This window comes from Aptenodytes patagonicus, chromosome 2 (assembly GCF_965638725.1).
Source record: "Aptenodytes patagonicus chromosome 2, bAptPat1.pri.cur, whole genome shotgun sequence".
Classification (NCBI taxonomy): Eukaryota; Metazoa; Chordata; class Aves; order Sphenisciformes; family Spheniscidae; genus Aptenodytes; species Aptenodytes patagonicus.
Window position 1 is genome coordinate 112,866,930 of NC_134950.1, and position 26,234 is coordinate 112,893,163.

Genomic DNA, 26,234 nt, shown 5'->3' on the forward strand with positions numbered 1-26,234 from the left:
ATAGCTTTAGAAGAAGACAGAAGTCAGGAGTTAATTTACCTTCTCCATCCAAATTTTATGAATCTGATTTAATGGGGACAAAAAAATCTCAGTCCTTTATATATTTGCATCTGTCACCAAGACTAAACCTAGAGAGATCTATACAAACATGCTGATCCACGCTGATTCCAGCTGCACACAGTTGTGCTATCCCTGAGAAAAATTAACAAATTACTCCAAAGACAAGTATGAGCAAGCCACCGCGGTCTCTAAATTCATCACCAAATAACAGACTAACCAGTCTTCTGTTGCTAATCTGGGTCAGAGCCTGCAAAAGACAGTAAATACTGACTAAGGGCTGTTCTCCCTAGCAACAGAAAGGTTCACAAAGCTTTATAGCTTCTAGCATGGTGTTTCAGCTAGAACGACTGTGGTCTCAACATTTTCCCTCACATCCTGTACCACTTCTTTCTCTTATTTAGGGATTATTTAATAATTTCATATTCTTTCTGGCAGCTTTCCTCTCCTCTCATTCACGGAACAAAGGTAACGACAAGGCAATAAAGATCCCTTTCTGCCCACGCATTTCATTAAGAAGGAAAGCTAATAAACACAGTAACATTACTTGAGCCATGAGAACGGCTTGCTTTATTAGCCAGTGTAGTGCAGCCTTTAATTTATAATTTAGGATAGTTACTGTAACAGGAATGCTAGTTGCCCCAAACAGGGTCTTTCTAACTGGTTTATAATGCTATACTGAGAAGAAAGAAGGAAAAAAAAAAGGAGAAACTTCTTTTATGCTAACTGTTGAACTCCTTGTTAAAGTGGTAGATTGCACTCATCTGGTGTAAGAGGATTAGCAAATGCATTTCATTATCTTTCCCAGTCAGGTATGCTTTCTGCAATGCTTTCTAAATAGCACAGTAGAGCTCTGTCTGGGTTGCAAACATTAGTCTAGGGAACGCTTAAGTTCAGTTAAACAAAAAGCCAAAGCTCTTTTTGCTCAGTAGAGAAGAAACAGGTCAAATGTAGATTTATATTTTTATTACAGTTGCACTTATTTTATAAAGTTTCAAGATGTAAACCCAACAGCTTGGTCTTACATGCGTAAGAACACTTTCCACGGTTCAAAGCTAACTCCAGAGGAGACGGACAGGCCCTCAGCAACCTTTGTTCTACTAAGTTACAACAGGACGTGTACATTCAGGTTTTGGGTTTTTTTACTACAGGATTAAGCTGCTAAGTGCCTTGGCTTTCAGACTGTTTTTCTTCCCTAAACCCCATTCCCTCCCCTCTCAGTGAAGTAACTTTTTTGACGCCTTACTTGATAAAGTGCAGTACAAGCATAATGTAAGTTCTTTTACTACACTGAGCACTACCCGCTAGCTTCAGAAAGATCTACGGTTGCCTGAAAATTAAAGGTGAATGAGTTGTCCCCAGTCCTGCATATGTTGATGTTGCTGTACCACTGTGTCAAACACAGGAACTCCTTCCCTGGGGAGTTACTCTCCCACTGCAAACACTGCTTTATCACATCTATCCAAGCTCTTTCTGTTAGTTTCTCCACTTCTTTCCAGTTTTGGTTTGTTTTTATCTCCTGTTGCCTGACTGGTGCTTAACCAGCCAAGGATAGCAGCACAGACAGAGCTTCAACGGACCACACCAGTGGTAATGAAAAACACCCACACCCATACAGTACAATATCCTCTCTACAAGCCATACAAAACTGAGGTGACTTCAGAATCATCATTAAAAAGCAAAAATGCCAATGCGCATTCCACTCCTGCATATTACTGAAGTCCTGAAGTCGCAAGACGGGAAGTGATTCCAGTTTTAATTCAAAAACTGGTCAGTTGATTTATTCATTCATCTGCACTTGTGTCATGGTTTAACCCCACCTGACAACTAAGCACTACACAGCCGCTCGCTCACTCCCCCCCGGTGGGATGGGGGGGAGAATTGGAAGAGTAGAAGTGAGAAAACTCGTGGGTTGATATAAAGACAGTTTAATAAGTAAAGCAAAAGCTGTGCACGCAAACAAAGCAAAATAAGGAATTAATTCACTACTTCATTCCCATCGGCAGGCAGGTGTTCAGCCATCTCCAGGAAAGCAGGGCTCCATCATGCATAACAGTTACTTGGGAATGAGGACTGATTGTCCTTCTTAGCTATACAAAATAAGCATTGCCATTCCTTTAAGGATACCACAAACCATACTTCATTGACTTAAACTCCAGTTGCTCACAGTTACTCAATTCACTGTCTAAAGAAACTGTGAGAGTATTAGAAAAAAAGTTTGTTGACCATGTGCATATAAACTCAAGAGGACAAGTCCAGAATCATCAGCCTTCCAGTATAAGGGAAGTTCCCTGATCCAATAGTAAGAATCATATCAATCCCAATAGTAAGAATCATATCAATCATTAATATTTTACTATCAATTATTGAATATCTTAAGTTGCATGCACTGCTTGTGACAATAGTTTTTAGTAAGCCTTTAACTAAAGCTTTCTTATATGTGCTGAAAATAATTTTAAGTATTTACCTATTGCTCTTTATTTTGTGAAGATTAAACTTCAAGTTGGATCTATACTATTGGAACATATTTGTCTTTATTTTCCCATTTATCGACAAAAATGACAGAAAGATGCTCAAACACCATGTTATTGATTTTTGGCACAGTGTCATTCTGTGTTCACATCTGTAATCAGAGAACCAACAGCTGAACGACTATCCTCATTCCAGAAAAATTAATTTGGCAAGCCAATGCAAGGAGTTTGATAAAAATGATTTCACAGAAAATCAGTTCAATAAACTGTTGCCCTAATTAACACTAGCTTGGTTTTTTCGAACAACCTCCAACACAGAAGTTCAGCACGATGCCAGGAGAGTTATATAAAGGCTGAGCCTGCCTTTTCTCTGTGTGTAGACTGAGCCTTGATGCATGTTTTTTTTTAAGACAGTTAGTGATTGGTGGCAGCTGTGACTAGAGCATAAAGTAATTATTAATAAAGTGTCAATATGTTTTACACATGGATTCTGTACAATATCCGAGAACATAAAAATCACCTTTCTCCCACCAAAGGCTGTCTGGAATATGGTCCCACCGTGTTCCTTTACAAAAGGAAAATATTCTCATCTCCCCTTTACACATAGGTAAACTGAGGTACAGCAAGGTTAATGGTCTGCTGTTTCAGAAGGGGGTGTCAAACACCTGCAGTAAACATGGATTTTAACAGGATTTGGAGGAAGCTCAGCACTTCTAAAAACAAGCCCAAAAGACACTTCGTAGGAGAGGTTTTAAATGATCTCTCGCACTCTCACCATGCGGTGCTCTGGCCACCCAATGATGCTACTTGGCTATTTTCACATCATTTACAAGCTAATACTCTGCTTCACTGCACCCTGGACATTCTTCCAAACAAAGGGCTTTTCTCTTTTTTCTTTCTCTTTGTTCCCCCCGCTCCCGGAGTGCTGGCCTGTCCCCTCCAGTGTGGTGGGTGCCTGGAGCAGCTAGGGCAACGTGATTTGCAGGACTCCCCCACTCCTTCACAAGCGAGGGGGAAACGCTGGTGGCAAGCAATCTTGGGAAGGGTGGAGGGGGGGTCAGAAGACGAAAGCGGTGCTTCCAAATCCTAATTACAGTTAGCAGGGATTAAGTAATGTCACTAACCTCTTCAGCTCACAGAGGAGAAACGTGATCCTGTTTAATTCTCCTCCGCTCCCTGCAGCTCCTTCTTATACAACACTCTGCAGCTCCAGCATATCAATGCACCGCTCGCCCTGTTGCTATCATTGCAGCAACACCCCCTTAGCCAGGAATCCAATAAGGACACTATAGGGGCGGGCTATAGCCGAAGCAGCTGCAGCAGCAGAAAGGCTGGTACAGGCACTGAACCGGGGAGCTTTCGCCTAGAAAACACCAAGAAAGCTGCACATGGCTAGCAAGGGGCTGACGCCTCCCCGGGGACCCCGGTTAAGCCCACGCAGCGGTCACCCCAGCCAGGCACTACCCAGAGCCCAGTCATGCAATGGCTTGCAGGCACTGGTACATCGGCAGTGCTCGTGTCCGCCCAGCTGCATCCCTAGGGTTCACGCTGCAGGCTGAGTCCATGCTCAGGAAACTGGGAGTTTCAGCAGTGCAAAGTGAAAAATCATTCTGTGCCTGGCTTCCCCCAAGCAGGCAGTATACAGAAAGCAGCCACTAGGACAGCCCAGGCCAGGTGTTACACAAGCTCTTACTCGAGACTGTCTCCCTTCCTACGGGGATTGCTTCCTGACCCACAACTTACTGTGCTTAAGCACTAGCTTTTCCTTGGAGAGCCGCTTTTTACCCAGATCTTACTCCCAGCCTCTTTACTTGTGGTTTCTTATCTATATGCAACAGGACTTTCAACTGCTTCATTCAGGGCTTGGAAGATAAAAGCCTGAGAGGGTGCAGCTATTTTCCCCCAGGCCAGTAGTTCTTGCAATAAACAGTGTATGAAATGAGGATGGTCTGAATTCCACAGATCATTCTATACCATGCTGACGTTGGGCATTCACAGACTATGATAGAACCTATAACTGTGTCACATTGGGACTACAGGTACAAAGGATCAAATTCTGTACTCATTCACCTCAGACGTAAAGTAGAAATAACTCTGGAGAAATCAGTAACTATTTTTTTTTGCACCCGAGTGTGTTCAATTCAACCTATTTCTGGCAAATCTTGGGGCATGCTATCTGTAAGTAGTAATACCTTAAGTAGTCTGTCTTCTTCCTATAAAACTTAAAAATTCAATGCAGCTAGCTCTAGATTCCTTAAATTCTTTATTCTGAAATTCTGCAGGTTGGGATTGTAAGAGTGATACACCCTTCTTTCCATCTTTTCCCACTCATTTCTTCTGACCAGTTAACTTCCTCACCGGCAAGACTTCAGGAACTCACTTGGCCTCCTCCCAGCTATATTTGCTTTTCCAGAGTCACATTTTCTGAGCCAGTTATGGAGTTTTAACTCATGTAAAACTTCCCTGGTCTAACATAACTTCAATCTGAACATGGGGTTTATACCGACGTTACTATGCTGGATGTTTCAAATATGTCACAGGACGTTTCAAAATTCTTTCCTTCCCCTCTCAAACAATACAATGTGTATTACCACATGCTAAAGCACAGAACTATGTATCAGCAGCTTTAATTACAGTCGTTACACAACTGCAATAAGGAGGAGCTCCAGAGAGTAACTGAAGAATTACATACAAGACTAACGAGCAGGACGTTTAAAATCCATCAGAGCATGAACGTAGGTCTGCAACGTATGTGTGGTATTGCATAAAGGAGGATTGGCAAACCTGGAGATACAGCATTTAAAGGTATACATCATAAGTTCAACATATGGGACTGCTAATGACTAGCATGTAACTGTATGCTTAGCATAAAGTAATGAATCAATTAGCACATGACAGGAAACCGTAACGAATAGCAGAACATATGAAAGAATGCATATGGGAGTGATTAGAGGCAGATGTAACTCAGAGCCTTTGGATTCAATAACAGTGCTCGCGTTTGTACAGCCACGTGTTCTACAGGATGCGGGACCTCTCCGATCTCATAATTAACCTTGTAAAAAAATCGAGAAAAACCTACTTTCCAGATGGATCAGCTCCTAAAACCTGATGGGAGTGGCAACACACAGCCAAACAGGAGGGCACAACTGCCTCTTTCCACCACACTGTGCAGTTAGGTTGGCTTAAACCAGTCAGGTAACTACTTGGTGGTGGATCCCTGTATACAGCCTAGAGCGCACTCTGCCATAGGTTCGTTTATAGGTCAGGTGGCTAGATAACAAACCCAACATTTAACTGAACTCCAGACCTGGACAAGATTCGGGGGGTGGGGAGAGTGGTTCCTCCAGAGGTGGAATGAGACATGGGCTCTGGAGGAGCCGTTTGTGGCCATGAGATGACGGGCCAGCATGGCAAGAGAAGCTAAGGTCCCCAGGGTGGTGACAGTGGGCAGGGGGAAACACTAACCTTGGAAGAAGCAGCAGCAAATAGCCCCCAGCGTGGACGTAGCTCTACTGGTGTATCGATGTCTTACACAGTCTGTTTCTTTTTCCATATGGAAATAGCAGAGAGAGTATCTATAAATAATGAGTAACTTTCAATACCAATAAAACTTCACCAAAATTGGATGGATATTGTATAGCTTTCATCATTGCAAAATTACAAGGAGAAGGCCTACAGGGGTAGTTAGGTCAACACAGGCATAACTGGGAACCATAGACAAGCTTTTGGCACAAAATCCTTCTTCAGGTCTGAAACATATGAAATAGATTTTTCAGAGAGTAATCAGGTATGTAGGAGTGAGACCACCGCTGAAGGTAAAGGCAACCGATTCCCACAAAGAAGAGATGTTAGTGGAAAGGCAGGAGAAGAGAAAGAGAGGTTAAAAAAACCTGCAACTTTGCATACAAAACAGCCTCTTAACAGGGCTTCTTAGGAGCGTAGGAAGAGTTCCCACTAGGCTGGGCCACACGCTCCCTTTTTTGTCCTGTATTTCTCATTGTCTATTTTTTGGTCATATCTGCACATTGTTTTGTTCTGCTGATTGTCTTTCCATGCCATGTTTCTCCCTGCTCTCACCTTCCACAGTCCCACAAGTGTTACAAGTTCTAGCAAGCAGATGTATTAATTAACTTCAGCTATAACCTAGCAACCTCTCACTTCTCAATTATTTTGTCAGGAACAACTAAGCAATGCAAAATAATGTAATCATCATTCTGACAGTAGGCGTTGACTGGCAACCACTAGAAGGCCTCCATGGGAAGTAACAGTTTTATTTGGGAGAATTCAATAGCAGGTAAGATTCCACTAAATCACAATGGTAAGCCAAAAAGTGTAAATAAGAAGCTGGAAACTACTTGGATAAGAGAACAAACTGACTTGGCAACAGCCCTGAGAAGAACGCCTGATTCAACTCCTCAGCCAGGAAGCACATACCATAAATATCAAAGCAGGTACGATGCACTAAGAAACAGCAGCGGAACACACTGAAATTATTGGTACACTTATCGTTTAATTTCAGATGAATCAAAACTGCGAGCCAAGGCTCAGGATCCTGTAATCTAGCAGCACTCACGCACACTTTATGAATGCTACAGCCTAAGTGCTGAGCTCAGTGACAGCTCTGGCCAGCCCGCTTAAATAAACTCTGACAGGGACATCAGCTTATGTGGTACAATGATGAGGGATAAATTTGGAATGAAAAAGATAAGCTAATAACAGCAGTAATTAAGTTAAATATCCATATCGGTGTATGGAATCAGATCATCAGATTAGATCCAAAGAGTTTTCTTTGGGAATTGCTGGAAAGATGCTTACAGAAATTCCGTTGGGTTTTTCAATTTTATTTTAATGCATAAGGGTGTTTTTATGGTGTCCCTTGGTTTGGGGCTTGGCCTGGAAAAATAGTAAAACACCACAAAAGAGAGCAGATCTCAGAACAAGGCGGCAAGTTCAGGTGTGTTTTGAATTACCAGTACGGAGCTGATGGGATTTGGGTTACGGGGAGGCCTGCGCTTCGGCACGGCAGCGGGCTGGGAACCGCAGCCGTCTCTTCACGGGTTTCCCCCACTTCATCCCCACAGTTGAGGCCACGACTGCGGGACACCCGCCACCTCCGACGAAAAGGGCGAGGCACAGACCGAGGGAACCCCCAACCCTGCCCCCGAGGAGAGACGAGAGGGACCCTCGGAAAATACCCCCTGGTTTAAACACAGGCGTGCCCGGCGCCGCCGCGACACCCTCCCCTTCCCTCCCCTCCGCCGCTCGCAGCGCCGCCCGGCAGCGCCCCCTGCCGCGCCCCGCCCGCATCGCAGGCCGTGGCAATGGCGGCCCCCACGGCCCACGCGTGAGCCCTTCCGCCGACCGCCGCTGCCGTGAGTAGGGAGGGGCAGCCGAGCCCGGGACGCGGTTACGGCCGTTAGGGCGGGGCCCCACCGCCCCCTCCCCGCGGGCGGCGCGGCACCCGAGTGAGACCCCCCGTCCGCCGGCGGGCTCGGCGCTGCACAAAATGGCGGCCGCGGCGCGGGAGGGGGCTGTGGGGTATTCAGGGCCCCGCCGGGGGTGGGTTTGCACCGGGGAAGATCTGACAGGGCTCCGGCGGCTCTGTGAGGGGAACAGTGGCTACGGAGAACGGCAGACACGTACAAAAGCGGTAGGGGTGAAAACGGGTACTAACAGGGTGGCACTGTGGTGACAGAAGCTGTGCAGCGAGGTGGCCGCAGGCCTGCTAAGCGAAGAGTCTTAGACCCGTAAGAGGATGAACGAGTGCAGTAATTATACACACATCATCTTGCAGTGTGATTACCAGGACCATGTTAACGGTAATTGCACTTTAGATACACCTCACCCGCTTTTAGAAGTGGGACGGGAGGCAAATTTATCAAGCAAGCTACAAAGCCTGATACACAGAAAATAGTCAAGCTGCTGTAAAGACCTGTTCCTCTAATGCTGGTTTCACCCACTTCAGTGTCATTTCCGGAGATGGTGCTGCCCGAGGGAGCACTGCCAGCTCCCACGCAGGTGGGTTTGAGGCGGAGGAGGCATGGGGTGCCATCGCTTCTGCCCCACGGCCAACAGCCACAGAGGGCTGTGGCAGATAACATCCCTTGGGCTGAGGTACAGTTTAAAACAGGCACAGGCCCACAGTACTCTGCACTGTGGAAAACCCGGTGGCAGAAGCACAGCTAGCAGAAATTTGAAGAAGTGGGGCAAGCGTAAAGCAAGTCAGTTGCAGTAACTCATCCACATAGCAAGAAAACTACAGTCAGATTTGCTTCATCATTCAGGTACAGCTTGAGAAGTGATCAAGTTGTCTTGAGCATGTTTAATATTCTGACACAGCAAAGAAAAGGAATTGCTATGTTTCTTTCTCTAAAAATTGAAACTGTCCAGTTTAAGACCACTCTCATCACTAAACCAGACAAGTTTTCCCCTATCCCTTCTTATTGGTGAGGCTAGTTCCTCCTGCCTCCCAGCCTAGTTGGTTTTGACTCAAATTCCGTTACTTTCTGCTGATTCACATGAGCTCTTAAAGTGCAAGAAGGGAGCATGTAGCATGAGGTATAAGAGTGGGCTGGATTGCCTCCTTTAGAGCCAGTTTTTGATAAACTGAAGTGTTGAAACAAAAAATGAGCCTCCCCCGTTAGGCCACCCTCACAGGCTGGAGTAATAGCAGGCTGTGACAGCAAGATGGCCCTGTTCCACTGCCCAGCTGTACATCGTGCTGTACCTCTTGTATCAGGTTTAGGGATCAGCTGGCTTTTTCAAAGCTGGTTTTCCAGTGCATCGCGGCTTTCTGGACATGGCATACGCTGCAGCTACACAGTCCAGCAGAAGGGAGGGAAAAGGGGCATGAGCATCCCTTCCAGCAGCAACTCACAGCTGCACTTAAGTGCAGTGTTAAACTGCACCTACTCTTTGTTTTGAGTCTACGCTTTGACTCAAATTTGAGCAGTAAACTGATGTTTCATATCATGCAGTAGCCCACGTTAAGGATTCTCAAACTTGACTGGGGGTGTGGTAGAGAAAGATGCATGCATGTTGACAGATAACAAAATACTGCCTTTCTGGCAGCTTAGTGCCTAGAGATCATTTTGTCTTAGATAAGACTTGACAAGAATTGCTGCCCTCACTATATCAACATTTTAAGGTGCTGAAATATCCAAAATCAGCCAAATTCCATTAAACACAAAGTGTAAAGAAAAGTTATCTTAAACAAGCAATGTAACAATTTTAAAGTTGTTGCATTTATCCCCTGAGGAGGAAAGGATTCTCATCAAGAAGGGGGTGAAGAGGTTAGTCAAACTTAATGTGTCATTTTTTTGTTAGATGAGCTTTAATTCAGACTACTGTAAATTGAATGAAAAAACATGGAGAATGGAGATAAGAAGCTTTTGGGATTAAAAGAAAAAAATAAAACCCAAACTCTTCATTTTATCTTACAGCTTTTTCTAAGTAGTACTTTGTTGTTGCAGTTCTGAAATTAATGAAGTGTGTATGGATTATTGCTGCATGTATTTTACTTCAAAGCTGTTTATTCCCAAGAAGTCAGAGGCTTTGCATGTCTGTTAATATAGTACTTTCCAGGCCATTTTTCTAATACAAACTTCTGGGGTTTGACTCAGTACCAGAGGAGCAAAAGAACATCCTTACCTTTGCAGCTGTGACCACAACATAAAATCGAGCAGGAGGAAGAGCTGATGCTGGGGGTTGTTTTCACTACACTTAAGGCACCTTGAGTGTTGGAGATCACACGTAAAGAGACAGACCCACGCATGTCCCCCCTAACAAGGTGGCTGTTTAGGGCACTTGACCTTTCTTTTATACCTGCCACAGTTTAGCCAGCACAGGTGAATGCAACTTATCTGTTAAACATAGCCCCATGTGAGCATTGTTATTGCACAGCAGTTTCTCTTACTTGCCTGTACTACCTTACCTAGTCTGCAGCACAGCCCTCAGAGCAGCTCTGAGGATGATTTGGTGGCAGCCCAACTTGTGGTTGTTCTGAGAATTAGGAAGGAGCTCTAGATACATATCTGAAGGCCACATCATCTCTAGCCTACTTTTGTGCAGACACCCCAGCGCTTGTCCAACTCCCAGCTGTACAAGTGCCACAGAAACAGAGGTCAACAACTGATGTGCTTGAACACTTGATCTTGAAATGCTTGCATATTCAAGTGAGGGGGAGGGGAGAGTGAAAAAAAGGGACTTAGCTGGATTTTTCTATTTGTCTATAATGCTGTGACTCAGTCTACAGTTTTGAGCTATGATTTTGCATAACTGGGGAGGTTGCAGAAAAAGGCTGTATTGTTTCTCAGTTTCTGGAAGTAAGCAGCAGTTACGTGACCATAAAGCTAGTGTGGGAGCTAACCTCTTGAAGATGCAGTCTTACTTTTTTCTACTCAGCATATCATCAGGAATAGAAACTATTTGAGAGTGTACTTCTGAAAAGTTACCTGATACACAAGAAAACTTGAAATTTTACTAACACAGTTCCAGTTGTCAGTTCAGCATTGCTTCTTTTCCCTGTTGTGAGCAATTTTAAAAGCATCACCAGCTACTTATACTCACATGTGCTTTTAAGCATGTTTCAGGGATGCTTTCTGTTACTAGAGTGTCTTTAGTTAAGTGATAGAATACTTTCATCTGGTGGGGTGGCAGTGGTGTTTTCTTGTTTAACAACTTCACAGCAGTAATAACAGTTGTATTTACACCCCCTCCTCTTCCCCCAGGGCAGAGTAATTTGCTTTTCTTGGTATTTACATATTTTCATTAAGTGATTGCACAGCATACCACCAGCTAAAATACACAGTCCCTGTTTCCAGAGCTGTCTCAGAGTATTCTGCATATCCTCAGTACACAGCAGATAATTTGGAGGGTTTTGCCTTGCCTTTCTCACGCCTCCCAACACCAAATAAAAAGTCATTCCTGCTACTAATTTGATCACTACACTAAATATAGTAAGCCCAATTATCCATTACCTAAAAATGGATTCTGCCATGTTACTAGACCTCTCATAGATCAAACTGGAGGCACGTGAACAGGGAATGTTTTCCTCTTTCATATCTGTAGCTATATCTGCTTTGAAGAATGGCTTTGTAAGCTTCTCCCATTAACTAACAGAGAGATAGAAATCTTTCACATCCCTGTGTTTCTTCTCCAGATGCGGATTAACTTCATTAATGACAGCAGTAATCTCCCAGTCTGTCTGGCAGGTGTTGATCTATGCTCCAGCACTAGTGTAGATTCTCACTTTGATGATGTTAAATGAGTTACAGCCAAGAGTGTGCTTCTGAAGCAGATTATCTCCACATACTGCACTTTGACTTGAACTTGACATTTTCAGATAGACCGCCAGAGGCTGCCCTGCACTGGGAGAATGCCCAACACCCTCCACAACTCATAGGTGGGAAAGTCCATGAGAGCAGGCAAGAGCGAGTCTAAACAAACCACACACACAAAACCCACATAGTGGGAGCACAGCCCTCAGCATCAGGTATTTTGATTTACAGACCTGTACTTATTCCTGATGTAGATGTAGCCAGCAGTAATTATAAGAGAGATCAGTCTAGCATTAAAATAATTAGAAATTGATGTATTGAACTCCCCCAGAAAGGCGACCCATAAAAAGTGGGAATATTCGTACGGAAGTTTGATCCAACAGAAGTCTAACGCAGTCCCAAAGACTGGTGCTTTCCAGTCTTTTAGCACTCTACAGGAGTCTCTACAACTGGTTGTACGGTGTTGATGAACACCACAAACTGAAGATGTAAACATGGGGTGGTACACAGAGATCTGGACTGCTTGAAAAGACATGCTCATCTGAACAACATTCATTTTAATGTAACATGAAAAATCATTCACCTGAGGCTGGGAAATGTCCGTAGGGTACTTAGGAGGTAGGAGAAAATAAGATACTCAGAATGCAGAGACATTTGTAGAACAGGGTGACTAGACTGCCTAACAAGAGCCGACTTTGGCAGGTTGTAGGCAGAAGGAATGCAAGTCTTGCCGGAGACACAGATAAACAGTAAAGCAGGGATTTGTGTTCCTGTTCATGGCATAAGAGAACCATGAAAGTAGTGTTAACATTAAAACCAGGCACAGAAACGTAAGTTAGAAGATTAGAGAAGTGCAAGAACCTACTTTGGAAAGCATGCTAGGTAAGAGTGATTGGCTTGATTAGATGCGCTTAGAGGCAATTCAGATGCTTTCCATATGATTGCTGCTGGGTTGCTTTTCAGCCTGCTGGGGAAAAAAGTATAAGCCAGTAGGAGAAAGCCAGACCTAGCCAGGTAAAAAGTCAAGGATGATGTAGATGGACACAGTGAGGAGAACAAGCCATGAAATACCTTACTTAGCAGCACTGTGTTTTTTCTGAAGTCTTAAAATGAGGAACAGTATTGTCTTAAAAAGTCCTTCAGGTCTTGTCAGCTCAATGCAGACATCACTAAGTAAATATCTTTGACTTACATACAGCCTTGCATACTCTGATCTCCTGTATCATTTTCTTCTGGCCCCTCCACAAAATTAGACCTCTCCAAAACACACAGTAAGCATCTTTTCAGTGGCCTTCCCTGAAAGCAGCCTTGCCAAACAGTAGACAGAATCATTTTTCCTCTGTGCTGCCTGCCCATCATTATCTCCAGCCATAATAAAGGCAGACTCTAAAGAAACATTTGCCATGTTTGATGGGACTGGTTGTCCAGTATGTTATTAATGAGTATTCAGAGGAAGGAGACACAGCCTATCTGTCTAAACAAGTGACACAGCACTGTTTTCACACGACTTCAAGTATGAGGCATTTAACTTTTAGTCAATAAAAGTTTTAGGCTTGAATTTTTGCCTTGGCCCATTAGCATCATCTTGCCTTGGGATCCAGAGAGCTGCAACGTGATGTAGGTCATACACCAACCCATTTTGACTACTGAGTTTAGATGGAAGAACGATATTGCTTATTCCACTAGGACTGGAAAGCAACTGTCAGCACTTAGAGCTGCAGCATGAGCTGCTGCAAGAAGTTTATGAAAATCCTCTGTTAAATAGAAAGCAGAGAACTGCACGTGAGTTATTAGAGCTGCAGCTATCTAAGCTTAATCCTGGCATCCAGGAACATTTCCTTGGGTTTTACTGGTTATGTACATTTGTGGACACAGCTGTACAAGCACCGAGAGAGAAAACTAAAAGCCTACATGCTTCAGAGCCTGCAGTACAGTTGGAAAGATACAGCATACTAGCACAAGTGAAGAGGCAATGTTGCTATGTGTAACTTTATCACTACATTTGGTCTAGGCAATAGCATAGACACAAAGCTGCTTTAGAAGTGCTGGTTTGCGGTAGTACAACATTTCTACATGTAGCATAGTTGGAAAGCCTACTTTTCAGAGATGGTTTACAATAAATAGTAACCTCTAAGATTCTCTGTGCTGTATAGGAGTACATTAAGAGATACTCAGTGGAAGCCATCACACACCACTTGGAAAAAGGCAACTAATAGTTTACGAAGAGCCCCATATACACCAAATAACAGGCTTCAATCCTTTTAAAAAAATAAAAATAAATCAAAACTTGTATCTTAGCACATTTTCACTTAGTTTCCTACCTAAAATAACTGTAGACTCCTGCTGTAAAATGACTCCTCTTAATACCAGAAGCTCCCAGGTACCTTCTCTCAAATTTTGATGCCTATCACCTGCTACTCTTTATATACTTTCTCCTTCGAGCCTCCCAGGTGCAAAGCTTCCAGTTGAAAAATGTGCTCTTTAACTCTGCCCTTACCCAGAAGTGGTGAGGAGCATGTTTCTCCCAATCTTTATCCTGCTGGGTATGGAGGACTAATTCTGAAAAAATAAGTTGTCTGAATTTCTGTTACTTCCTTTTTTTTCCAGCCAGGAATTAATTACAAATTCTACAGGCTTCTGAGTAAATGAATTGAACTCCAGGGGCGTATATGAGTTACAGCCACTGTTAAACACAGGGTGTTTTCTTCCCATCTTTATTACAAAATCTACAGTGATCTCCACACTGCTTCCATTTAATTGGAGTTTTGCCACCAACTTAAATAGGTAGCTCAGGTCCAAATTCATTAACAGAATGGAAAGATTTACTCCAAATGTGGGATGTAGTAGAAGGATGATTAGAAGCTGAGCTGTTGCTTTTACATGGTGAGCATGCTCCAGCTTGATGAGGTTATTTCCTGAACCTAAACTGTAAACAAGCAACCATGCAAAGCCACAAACCTGCGTATGGGATGCTGGATGCATCTCTTGGAAATTATGACAAAAGCTAACAATCTTTACCTCCCTGAAGTTGGTGAAATATTTCCATATACTTGACTGGAGCCAGGATTTTGCTGTAGGTGCTTACTCTCTGACTTTGCGGGAGTTAATGCACACTGCACAGTAAATTCCTCTGAAAACTGTTTTAGTTCTTCTCCTCCCAGTTCTCCTATTTCCTTTAGAATAACTGAGTTTTAAAATGCTTTCCTAAACCTTCTTCATCTCCATTCCCCTTTTTAAATGAGAAACTGAATAGATATCCTTCCAGCATTCTGCTTGAGCAACACCGTTGGCATCACTTTTATACTGTATTAGTCATAATACACACTAGTATGATGTCTTCCTTCAGAATTTCAAAGCACTTAACAAATATTAATTAAGTATTGCATCTCTGTGAGGTATGTAAGCAATTAAATTTTATAAGCCAACACCATATAAAGGAGAGAGAAGGGTGGATTCTCACATTAGTGCATAGCCTCTTACTTGTTTACAGTTATTTTCTTCACGGGTGTCTAGACCCGAAGTAAGTTCCTTATGCAGCTTTTGTAATGGCCACAGCAACAGGAACATTTGTGAAGCTGAACTGCAAGACACCTCTCATATTTCCATTATGTGAAAGCATGTCTTCTCAAATTCGTTGTAAAATGGAGTTACGGTAAATCAAGTCAGTAGTGAAGACAGGTGAAGAAGTTGAGACTTGAGCTCCAGCCCTGCCTTCAATTTATCAGAACAGGCGTTCCTAAACTTCTCTTGTCCTATGTTTGCTTTTCTACAGGTAGCGAAGGACTTTCTGGATGTTGCAGGCTTCTTTCTCCCAGACACATTTACTATTTCCGCCTGGAAATCACATTTAGGCAGATTTTGAGGACTTCATAAATTTGTCTGGGCTTTCCGGATGTCTGGTAGCTGTAGGGAGCAGACACTTCTGAACTAGTTGCTGCACGTCTGGAAACTCTGGACATTAGCACTGTGAGCATGCACTGCAGTTACAGAACATGAAGCAGCCTAGCAGGAGCAGCTCTGTGCATGTGCTGTGCTGTCCAGCCATGCATAGTAAGTGCAAAACTCTTCAGAAACAGCAGACTTGATGTAGACATATTGTGCAGCTACTAATACTCTGTGCAGTTTCCTGGGGAAACTATGCAGTTATTTGCATATAGATTATACATCCCCTGGCTCCTGGGTGTGCTGCAGCTGCTGCATATGCACATACTTTTTTCTACCCATGAAATCCTCTGCAGACATACGGGATTCCTACCCCTCTTGTTTGCATCCTTATATCCACATTCCTTCAAAGCAACAATGATCAGGACCCATACTTGTTCCACTTCTCCCTTCGATTCCCCCTTCCCTTCTCATGACAAGTCCTTGCACTAAGACAGTGCTTCCATGAGACACCCTGAGACAATTTCACAGTTTGCTGCTGCCAGAAGAGAGGTGGCAGTCCCCAGTCCTTTGCCCTCCCAGAAGTCCTTGCTCTTGGTCATCCTGCTGCTTACCTTGCGCTGGTTCTGGCATGCGTTGGATCCCTCCATTAGCCACTTTGACCTATTAGCCTGGAAGAAAAATAGCAGAAAGGTGGGTAGCTTTCTCTGGGATAGCGAGGTAAATCAGCTGACTAAATGACAGATATAAGGTAAAGGATCAGAGGAGTACCTGCGCTGCTGCAAGTGCAGCTGGGAGGCTGGGAGATTGAGAGACTTGACCTCGCACTTTTGCAACAGTGACTTGTTAGATCAGCTTAGCTGCCTGTGAAGTGGTAGTTTGATTTCTTTCTTTTACAGAGCAGAGGCCCTAGTTTGCCTCTTTTTCTCTCCCCCTTGTCATTTATAGCTATGTCATTCAATCTGAGGAAATTTGGGTGGATTCACAGTTTTTGTCACACCACCACGTAAGAATCATATTTTTGGAAGGATTATCAAGGATGTTCTACGTCATGGTCTTACGTGCAATCGCATATAAACTTTCTTTAATATGCTTCTGTGGCCTCAAACCATTTGGGTTATTTGTTTTTCCCCAGCTATTCATATGTTGGAGGCTGAAAGCATTGCTATCGTCATGTTCAGAAACCTCTATGCTTTTTAAACATGCTTATTCTGATTCTAAGGTATCCTCAAAAAAAGCTTTGAATCCCTTGTCTTGCTCCCTTGAACTAGTTTCGAAATTGTACCTAAAGCTCCCATATTGTGTGGAAACTGCTTTGAAATTAAACAGAAATTTGAGAAGCTTCTGTTGGCTGCCTCAGAGAGCATCAAGCACATGATAAATTCCTCCCAACACCCTGGAAAATTAATAAATGAAAAAAAATAATCATTTTTTTTCCCTACTGCATAACATCCAGCTAGATTTGAGCTGGAAGAGCAGAAAATCAAAAGGCGATGAAGTTCTGATTATTCCTTCAGTATTGTTTGAGAAATGATGGAAGACTTCAGTGCATTAATAAAGCAATTTAGACATCCGTCTGCCATAGTGGTGGAGTGCAGAAGATCAAAAGAACATTCTCATCTGCTTGACACACACACACCCAGTGTTCGTTCATTAATGGCATACTTTTAGCGTAGGTTATAACTGTACACATCGTACAACAAAGCAGTGCCATGAAGTCCCCTGTCCGTAGGGAACAGAAGGAGCAGGAAAAAAAGCCTGGTTGATTAAAGCATTCTCAGTGGCTGAGAACATCACTAACTCTGACACGGTTTGCTGTGAACTTTGAAAGGGTGGGAAGAATAACTGCGCACCACCATCTTTGTTTGATTGTATTGTTCAGAATCAATCCCCCACTGATAAAATAATTCCTGATAAAAGGCGTTCTAGCTTTCAGAAGTCGTGCACTCAAAGGATACACAGTGTGTGTTGAAGTATCAGTGCTCTGTAAAATATGCGCAAATTAGCGGTTTGGGGCTGCCCGTCTGTTTCGGTGACAGCAAGTGAAGATCTAAGTATATGTATTTTAAACCAAATATGACCCATTTCAGGTTCTGAAGAAGAAAGAGGGTCCATCCTTTCCTGACAGAGGAAAGAGACAAAACCCATTGTGTTTGTCCTGATATTCATTTCATAGGGGTCTCTCTAAAGACCTAAACTTCAAATGGAAAGCAGAAGGCATTTGCTTATTGTTTTTGCATTTTTAGAAAATAAATTTCCTCACTTCCAGTTTAGGAAAATCCCAGTTGTAATGAGGCTAACTGGGCAGATTCCAGATCAAATTTGTTCCTGGCATGGTGGCGTTGACTTAGTGGCAGCACACCAGAAACGAATCTGGCCCTTTCTCTCTGTGAAAGCGAAAGTGTGTTAGCCAGTTGTTTCAGAAGCATGCAGAGTAATATGCCTTTGGATTGTACACAGCTAATCCTCTTTATACTTTGCTGACTGTAACCTGCTTAGTCTTACATGAAATGTATTCGCCGTCTTTTCGTGAGCCTGATCCAAAGCCTGTTGAAGTCAGTGGAAAGATTCCAGATTTTTTTCAGTAGTTTTGGAGCCAACTCTATATGAACAGCTGGTCTAGCACTGAGTCTTCTAGTTGAAAGACAAGGAAAATAAGCAGCACCAAACCGCATTGGACTCAGCGCTGTATTAAAGATATAAATGAAAGTAATGTGAAACTTGTAAAACCAGACTGGACAAAACACTCTGAAACATGCTGCAGGGAGCAGTCTAGTACTAGCAGGGGAATAAGTTAGCTATTTAATGATTTCTTTTCCATAGCTTTTACTTTTCCACATATTCTGTAATGTAACAGTACTTTTTTTTTCCTTAGGCAAATAGCTGCCAGACAGCAGCACTGGAATGAGAACATACATAGTGTTTGCTTTTATCTTACATTACAAAATAAGTATGAATACCTTGTGTTATTCCAAGTATAAAATTACAGGTGTCAAATCATTTGGTGCTTTAAGTGCTGTGCCAGAAAAGTAATCCAGTAAAAATAGCTATGTCCTGTCAAAGCTGAGCAGTTAGTATTGTTATTGCAGTTCCTTACTTGCATGGCTCCAGCAGTGTAAGATGGCACAAAACAAGTGTAAGAGACCAGCAAGAAACTTGCCTGGAATCGCCCAGAGCATAGAAAGACAGGAGGATGGAAACCAGATAAACCTAAGGGCCCAAAGTGAGAATCTGCCTGGTTTGCTTTACGGTTGGTTTGAACTTTAAAAATGCTGTTAAACAAAAGCTGTTTAACATCTTAGGGGGTGACTTCTGTAAGGCCTTTGACACGGTCCCCCACGACATCCTTCTCTCTAAATTGGAGAGGTATGGATTTGATGGGTGCACTGTCTGGTGGGTGAGGAATTGGTTGGATGGTCGCATCCAGAAGGTAGTGGTCAACGGCTCAATGTCCAGATGGAGATTGATGATGAGTGCCGTCCTGCAGGGATCCGTACTGGGACCACTACTGTTTAATATCTTCATCAATGACATAGACAGTGGGATCGAGTGCACCCTCAGCAGGTTTGCAGATGACACCAAGCTGAGTGGTGCGGTTGACAGGCCAGAGGGATGGGATGCCATCCAGAGGGACCTGGACAAGCTTGAGAAGTGGGCCTGTGTGAACCTCATGAGGTTTAACGAGGCCAAGTGCAAGGTCCTGCACCTGGGTCGGGGCAACCCCTGGTATCAATACAGGCTGGGGGATGAAGGGATTGAGAGCAGCCCTGCCAAGAAGGACTTGGGGGTACTGGTGGATGAAAAGCTGGACATGAGCCAGCAATGTGTGCTCGCAGCCCAGAAGGCCAATCGTATCCTGGGCTGCATCAAAAGAAGCGTGGCCAGCAGGACGAGGGAGGTGGTTCTGCCCCTCTACTCTGCTCTGAGGAGACCCCACCTGGAGTACTGCGTCCAGCTCTGGAGCCCTCAGCATAAGAAGGACATGGACCTGCTGGAATGGGTCCAGAAGAGGGCCACGAAAATGATCAGGGGGCTGGAACACCTCTCCTATGAAGAAAGGCTGAGAGAGTTGGGATTGTTCAGCCTAGAGAAGAGAAGGCTTTGGGGAGACCTCATTGCAGCCTTTCAATACTTAAAAGGGGCTTATAAGAAAGATGGGGACAACTTTTTAGCAGGGCCTGTTGCAACAGGACAAGGGGTAATGGTTTTAAGCTAAAAGAGGGTAGATTTAGACTAGATATAAGAAAGAAATTTTTCACACTGAGGGTGGTGAAGCACTGGAACAGGTTGCCCAGGGAGGTGGTGGATGCCCCATCCCTGGAAACCTTCAAGGTCAGGTTGGTCGGGGCTCTGAGCAATCTGATCTAGTTGAAGATGTCCCTGCCCATGGCAGGGGGGTTGGACTAGATGACCTTTAGAGGTCCCTTCCAACCCAAACTATTCTATGATTCTTATCCAGAGATCCCAAAGAACTAAAGCAAAGGGTGATTTGTGCTTGGTTCTGGATAAGTATGTGGTCAATCCTCTGTTCTAAGGAGCGTACCATTTAAAAAGTAGAAAAATATTTAGCTGGAAAGGTGAAAGAATTATTTCATCTCCATGTTACAGGTGAGAGTGCAAAACAGGGATTAAGATGGCTTGGCTGGGTTAGACGGTCAGCAGCTGCGTTGCCTGTGGCAGAGAACCCCTAGCTGCTGTCAAGCAAGCCATCCTTACCGAGCTGAATAAGCCTTGAGGAAGAAGCTTGCTGTGGACCTGAACTAAAGTAGGAGGTATGAGAACAGGACATAGCAGAGCACAACACGGGTTTTTGGTGCATTAATTTCTCCTCAATAGAGCGTGAAGAGCCACACACACTTTGTGTGGCTCCTGGAAATTAAGTTAATACTTTTATTGTCCGTTTCACAAAAGCTGGGTCTGAAGAAAATCTATTTAGTAGATTATTTCCCTAAAGGGGGCAGAAGACTCACTGCATTTAATACTCTTTCCAGGCCTCCAGAGCTGCAGTGAAACCTGGACAGAGATAGCCTGGTTTGCTAAATTGGGGACATGCTGCTTCTGTCAGTATAGATGTTAAGAAGCTTATTAAAGGACATAGCAGCTGACAAGTGAATCTTTAATCCCTGTCAAATCCCTTAAGTTTATGATCAGTGTAAAGCAGTTCATGTAAAAAAGAAACTTTTACTCATCAATTCACGTGTTTCCAGATGAGATGTGTTTATTTGCATGATGATAATCAGAACACATTTTACTTGTAATTTTTAGGATGAATTTTGGTTGCCTTAGAAAACACTCCCAAAAAAACAGCTCTCTTCCCCTACTTCTTGAAAACCATGGGAGCCATATTCATTGTCCACACTGGTATTTTAAGTAAGTGGCACGTAGGACGTGGTGGGCTACATAGTATGCTACTGAACAGCAGGCCAAATCCTGATGCTGAGAGGCTGCAGTTGTGTTAAAAGGTCAGAAACGACAAGGGCATGTAGTGCACCAAAGCTTGCCTGTCCTGACAGAGATACGAGTAAGGGGTTAACAGTCACATGTGTCGATTTACAGAAAAACTTTTAATTTGGTTGCTCTTTTTTTCTTTGCAAACCGCATGCTCACGCTGAATGTAAATATCATTTACATACATACTGCAATGAGTCCATTTTAGGTTCCTTTTTCATACAAGTTTCGTTCCTATTAATCTGTGAAAAGACTGTACCAAAAACCAGAACCAGCTATGAAGGATAAATTGGAGTTTTTTCAATTTCTGAATAAAAGAACACTCCAGTAGGTCTGTCAGTCAGTAGATCAAAGGATGCATCTAGTGTACCTCGGTATGCTGTAACGTGAGCTATTTGTTCAGTAGTTAGCTCTAGTTAACTAACATGACTATTCATTCTAAAATAAGCACTCTGGCAGTGTTTGCTCCCAGGCAAATACTTGTTCTGCTACAGTTCTTTCTCAGCTCAGCTGCCTCTGATCCCCTTTGCAAGTGCCGAAGTTGGTAGCCTTTGTAGTCATGAGAGTTAATTACCACTCATTTTGTTCACTTTTCTGCATGGCCAAAAGCTTTTATGTCCTTTACATGGTTCGGGAGTGGAAAAACTAGCCTGTGTTAAGGGACTGTTTCTTATGCAATATATGACTAATAGTTGCCAAGAAGTGGTCTGCCACATGCGTACTGGCAGGTTGGTAGCTGTGCAGCTGCACTGCTAATTACATAGCTGGGCTGGCTGAGCGTGGCGCATCTGACAGTGGAGATAGGCTCCGGGGCCCAGCAGGAGATCGAGGTTAGGTAAGCTGGGCCACCTGGGAAGTGGTGGCTAGACGTGGCATCTGGGGACAGATGGGATGGATCTGCTGGGGGTGGAGGCTGGACATGTGGAGAGCACAGCTACTAGCTGTGATACAGGGCAGTGAGTAAGGAGCAGAGGAAGAAGTTAATAGCAGGCTAAAGCAATTCGTGTAGCAACCAGCTGTGCTCAGCATGGCCCTTTGGTATTGGGCTGGACTCCCTTAGCTTTGGGAGTGGTTTTGGTAGTAGGAGAGGAGCATATATTATTGTTTAGCTTTCATATCAGTCCAAGAAACTAGGTTTATCTCCCAGCCCAAAAGTGTTGTCCCCACCAAAGCGGATATTCAAACACAGTGCTTTTTAGAGCTTGTGGCCTGCAGTAGCAGGAAGCTCAGCAGAGATCACATACTTTTAGCATCTCTAATCTCTGGGTTTTTTTACTTGAATTGTGTTTTTCCTTTTCAGCTAAATAAACCATAGAGAAAAGTCTTTCATTGTGTGCTAAGATATTCTCAAGTGCTCTTGTTTCCAAGGGTGACTTTACTGGAGGTAGCGATACAGTCTCAGAACAGAGTTCTTAAGTGTCCCAGTTACAGATTTACTTCCCATGCTGCTGACAGCTCGATTTGTGAAAGAAAAAAGGACAAAATAGCAAAACAAAACTCAACCCACAGCCTATGCAAGAGAGAAAAACACAGACTTGCAGTGCTACAGAGGAAGTGTCAAACACAAACATTTCAAAGGAGAAAAGCTTCTAGTCTTCATGTACATGATAAAAATCCTTTTACAAGAGTAAGTCGCATAACTGTAACTATTTTTAAGTCTTAAAAGTTTCCTGTTTAATACCTGTGGGATAAGTCTGTGCAGCTAGCTGGAGGCCAATTTTAACCTTGGACCATTGAAATCTATTGACCTGTGGTTTGGTACAGAGCTGGCCATTGTTTTTTTTCCTGCTTTGAAATAAGGGATATCTGGGAAACCTCTAGCACCGCCCCCCGCCCCTCCCCCCAAAATCACATGACTGACTCTGCACTAGACCTGTTTTACTTAGCTTCCTGGTTTTGCAAAGTAGCCAGATATTGAAAATGTTGCTTAATTAAGCAGATGTCAGACTTAGAAACTCACCATGATGCTTTTATACTGAATTTGGTAGATACTAAGAAGGACATTAAGTGCATGTGTAATTCCAGAGCTCTTTCATTCTGGTTTGAGACCAAACAGCAGTTGTGGAAAGAGAAGGCTGAACTGGGGTGTTCTGCTGTTGAACAAACAATTTTATTTCTAAAGCAAAGTCTCATGGCAATGCACTGCAGGGCTCATGACTCATAAAGCCAGTTGAGTGCTGAAGGGAGCTCTGTCTTGATTTGCGACTTATAAAAACAAGAGTTTGGTAATAAATGTATTCTTCAGAATTACAGCCCAGCACATTCTTAAAAGTGGAGTTCATGGCTTTGTCTTGAACAGTAGCCTCCTATGATTACTGCATACTGTGCTTTTATGACAGGTGAGACAGCTTCCTCCTGGCCACTTAGTTATGTCACCATTAAATGGAGAAGAATTGGGATGACCCAGTCTAAAAGGGGTAAAGCAAACAGCAGAGCACTGCCATTGACGAAACAAACTTGCTTTAAGCACATTTTCTAGTTAGTCTGAGTCATCCGTCCTCAAATCTGTTTATTCTCTTCTTCCTCCTCCGTCTTTCCCTAAGCTGTATTACAAAGCAGTGCTTTGACTGGAAGCTGGGGTGCATTACAGGGGTGCTCCAGAAAGCAGGCAGGGATGGAGACTGTGGGGAGGGACTGAGCCAAGGTACTGAGAAGGATGACCGGAGCCCAGGTTACAAGAGCTGCTTGAGTCAAGTGTTGCTTCTTAAGGCGGGCTCTGGAAGAACATACCCAACCATGGGTAAGCCTTGCATTAGTTTGGCAACTCCCTTGGTGCCTGTTCCCTGTACTGCCTGTTCTACCTCCCATCCCTGGGGTTGCCCCTGTTGCTTCCTCCTGATGTAGGCTTTGGTCTTAGGGAATCCCAGGCTGGGTGTTCCTCTCCCTGTCATCTCCCCATCCTGAATGCTGGGAATTTCAGTTTTAAATCCAGAATCTTGAGAGGAAAAAAGTATTCCCCGGTTATGAAATGGAATGAGTCAAACATACCTTTAAATTGCCACGTGTATTTCTGGCAAGAGGATCTGAGACCTGCAGATCAGAGCCAAGTGCGGCGAATAGTGACCATCCACAGAAACCAAACTGAATTTGGCCACCCAAATGGTTATATTTTAAAACTACAGGTGAGCAGATGTATTTTGGTAAGGCTTAAGAGAGAAACAGAGGAATTGATTTTCCAGAAATACTGAACTAGGAAGCGTTGCTTAGTTGTTCACAGTGCATGATTTTTCCTAAAGCCAGCCAAATACACAGTTTTGGAGATGTACTTCTAGTATGTGTTGAGCTCAGGAATTTTCCTTTGCCAATTTAATTCCCTTATCAGAACACATCAGAAATGTTTTCTTCTCTCAGCATGTCTGTATATGCATGTGTGTTTGTATATGTATCCATGTGTGTGTATCCCATTATTAACAGTTAGCATTAACTGTAGGCATCAGGGATGAAATGGACTGTAAAATTTCCGTGCCATCTGCCCAAACAGCAGACTGGCTTCAAAAAGAATACTCAGATGTTTCTGAAAGCTAGACTGAATGATGACGATGATGATGAAGTCTCTGCGTGAGGGAAAAAACTCATTTCTCAACTGGCAAACTTTTTTGAAAATCAGAAATTTCTGCTATCTGATATGCTGTCTTTCAAGTGCAGGATTCCAGTTTTCTGCTTTGTAAGAACAGCGTTAGAACAGCACGTAGATTGAGCAAAACGAAGTTAATGGTATGACAAAATGTTTTGATATGTTGTCCTAATTCAAGAGAGGATTTCTCACCCTTCCATGGGAGAGAGCTGCTTGTCAGCATGGGCTGAGGCTGCAGTGAGCCCAGTTTCGGTGGCAGCAGCTCTGTCACTGGTTTTGCTCTTCCGCGAGAACCACGGGGCGACAGCAGCACCAGGGGCAGCGTTAGGGTGGCAAATTTATAGATGAAAGAATACAAATTTGATTACAATATTGGTTATGCTGTTAGTCAAGTTCAGCCAATTGCATTTATGTTGAGCAACACTCAGAGCCTGCTGGAGCCAGTGGGAGTTTTGCCATCAGCTTCCCTGGGGGTTAGGATTTTGCTCATTGTTTGTTAGCTGTATCTTCACGGGAGCATATGGAAGCGAATGCAAAGGTTTTGAATTGAAGGAGCCAGTAAGCAGCTTTATGCATTTACTTTGTTACACAGGTAAAAGCTGAGACAGCAAAACCCATCTGCTAGACCTTCAACACATCTCTGTAAAACCCGTGTTAGAGTCAGAGCATTCTTTTCTATTTTATTTATGGCCCTGGCTGCCTGAATGAGTGCATCTGGAGCTCAGATGCCTTATGCCCTTATTGTAAATTAGTTAACTTGAAAAACTGCACACACTGTCAGATCTTTGCTGTGGAAATGCCAGGCTCTGTAGTTGAGGTGCTTTTGTGTGTGCATATGTTTTTTACATGAAAAGGCTGTTGAACTTTATGCATAAACACTGTTCTCTGTCTCTTGTTTTTTTCCCTCTCTCTTTTGTTACAGACTGTGGACTAGCATTGAATATTCAGGGAAAGCTCCCCAGAGAGATTAGGGACATGGACAGATTTTAAACAGGGCCTTAATGCATGGACACGAAAGGACAAATGTTCTAGTGGGAATACTAATGCAAATGCCCTGCTTTTGGGTCAAAATGCATTAAACAGCTGCTTGCATGCTAAAGATGCTTTTAAAAATCAATACAGACCGGAAATTATAAAATTTATAAATAGACATCTTGCTATTTCCTCAGTGTAGTAGCCAAAGAGAGTAAAAGTACTTCACTGACCCCCTTTGTTATAAAGCATACAACACTGTCAAGTACCAGTGCTAGAGAGAAGCGCATCTATGACTCCCTTTCTGCAGGGCTCAGAATCCCACATCCTGCTGAAACTTACTTCAGACAGTTGTTGTCCGTGTCCTTCTTGGAGAGCTATGGGAACTGAGACTCAACAGCAGTAGGAATTAGATGCTTTGACGTGAGTAAACTGCCATTATCATCAGTTACCCTGATTACACCATTGTGGAAGATAGCCTATTGCTATTTTTAATAAATCTACATTAAAAGAAATCCAGTGAAGCCATTGCACAAACAAGCAGTAACTACA

General features: G+C 43.4%; 2 protein-coding genes across 2 annotated transcripts in view; one reads left to right on the top strand and one right to left on the bottom strand.

Annotated features, from left to right (window-relative positions):
- BLVRA (biliverdin reductase A) overlaps nucleotides 1-3,742 on the bottom strand; it is a 38,380-nt gene extending 34,638 nt beyond the window's left edge. The window contains exon 1 of the mRNA XM_076330756.1: nucleotides 3,653-3,742. The gene's annotated coding sequence lies outside the window, so the exon portion shown is untranslated. The remainder of the gene's footprint in view (nucleotides 1-3,652) is intronic.
- A 4,097-nt stretch (nucleotides 3,743-7,839) lies between these two features.
- The window catches only part of COA1 (cytochrome c oxidase assembly factor 1), a 53,960-nt gene continuing 35,565 nt past the window's right edge, over nucleotides 7,840-26,234 (top strand). Inside the window, exon 1 of the mRNA XM_076330760.1 lies at nucleotides 7,840-7,900. The gene's annotated coding sequence lies outside the window, so the exon portion shown is untranslated. The remainder of the gene's footprint in view (nucleotides 7,901-26,234) is intronic.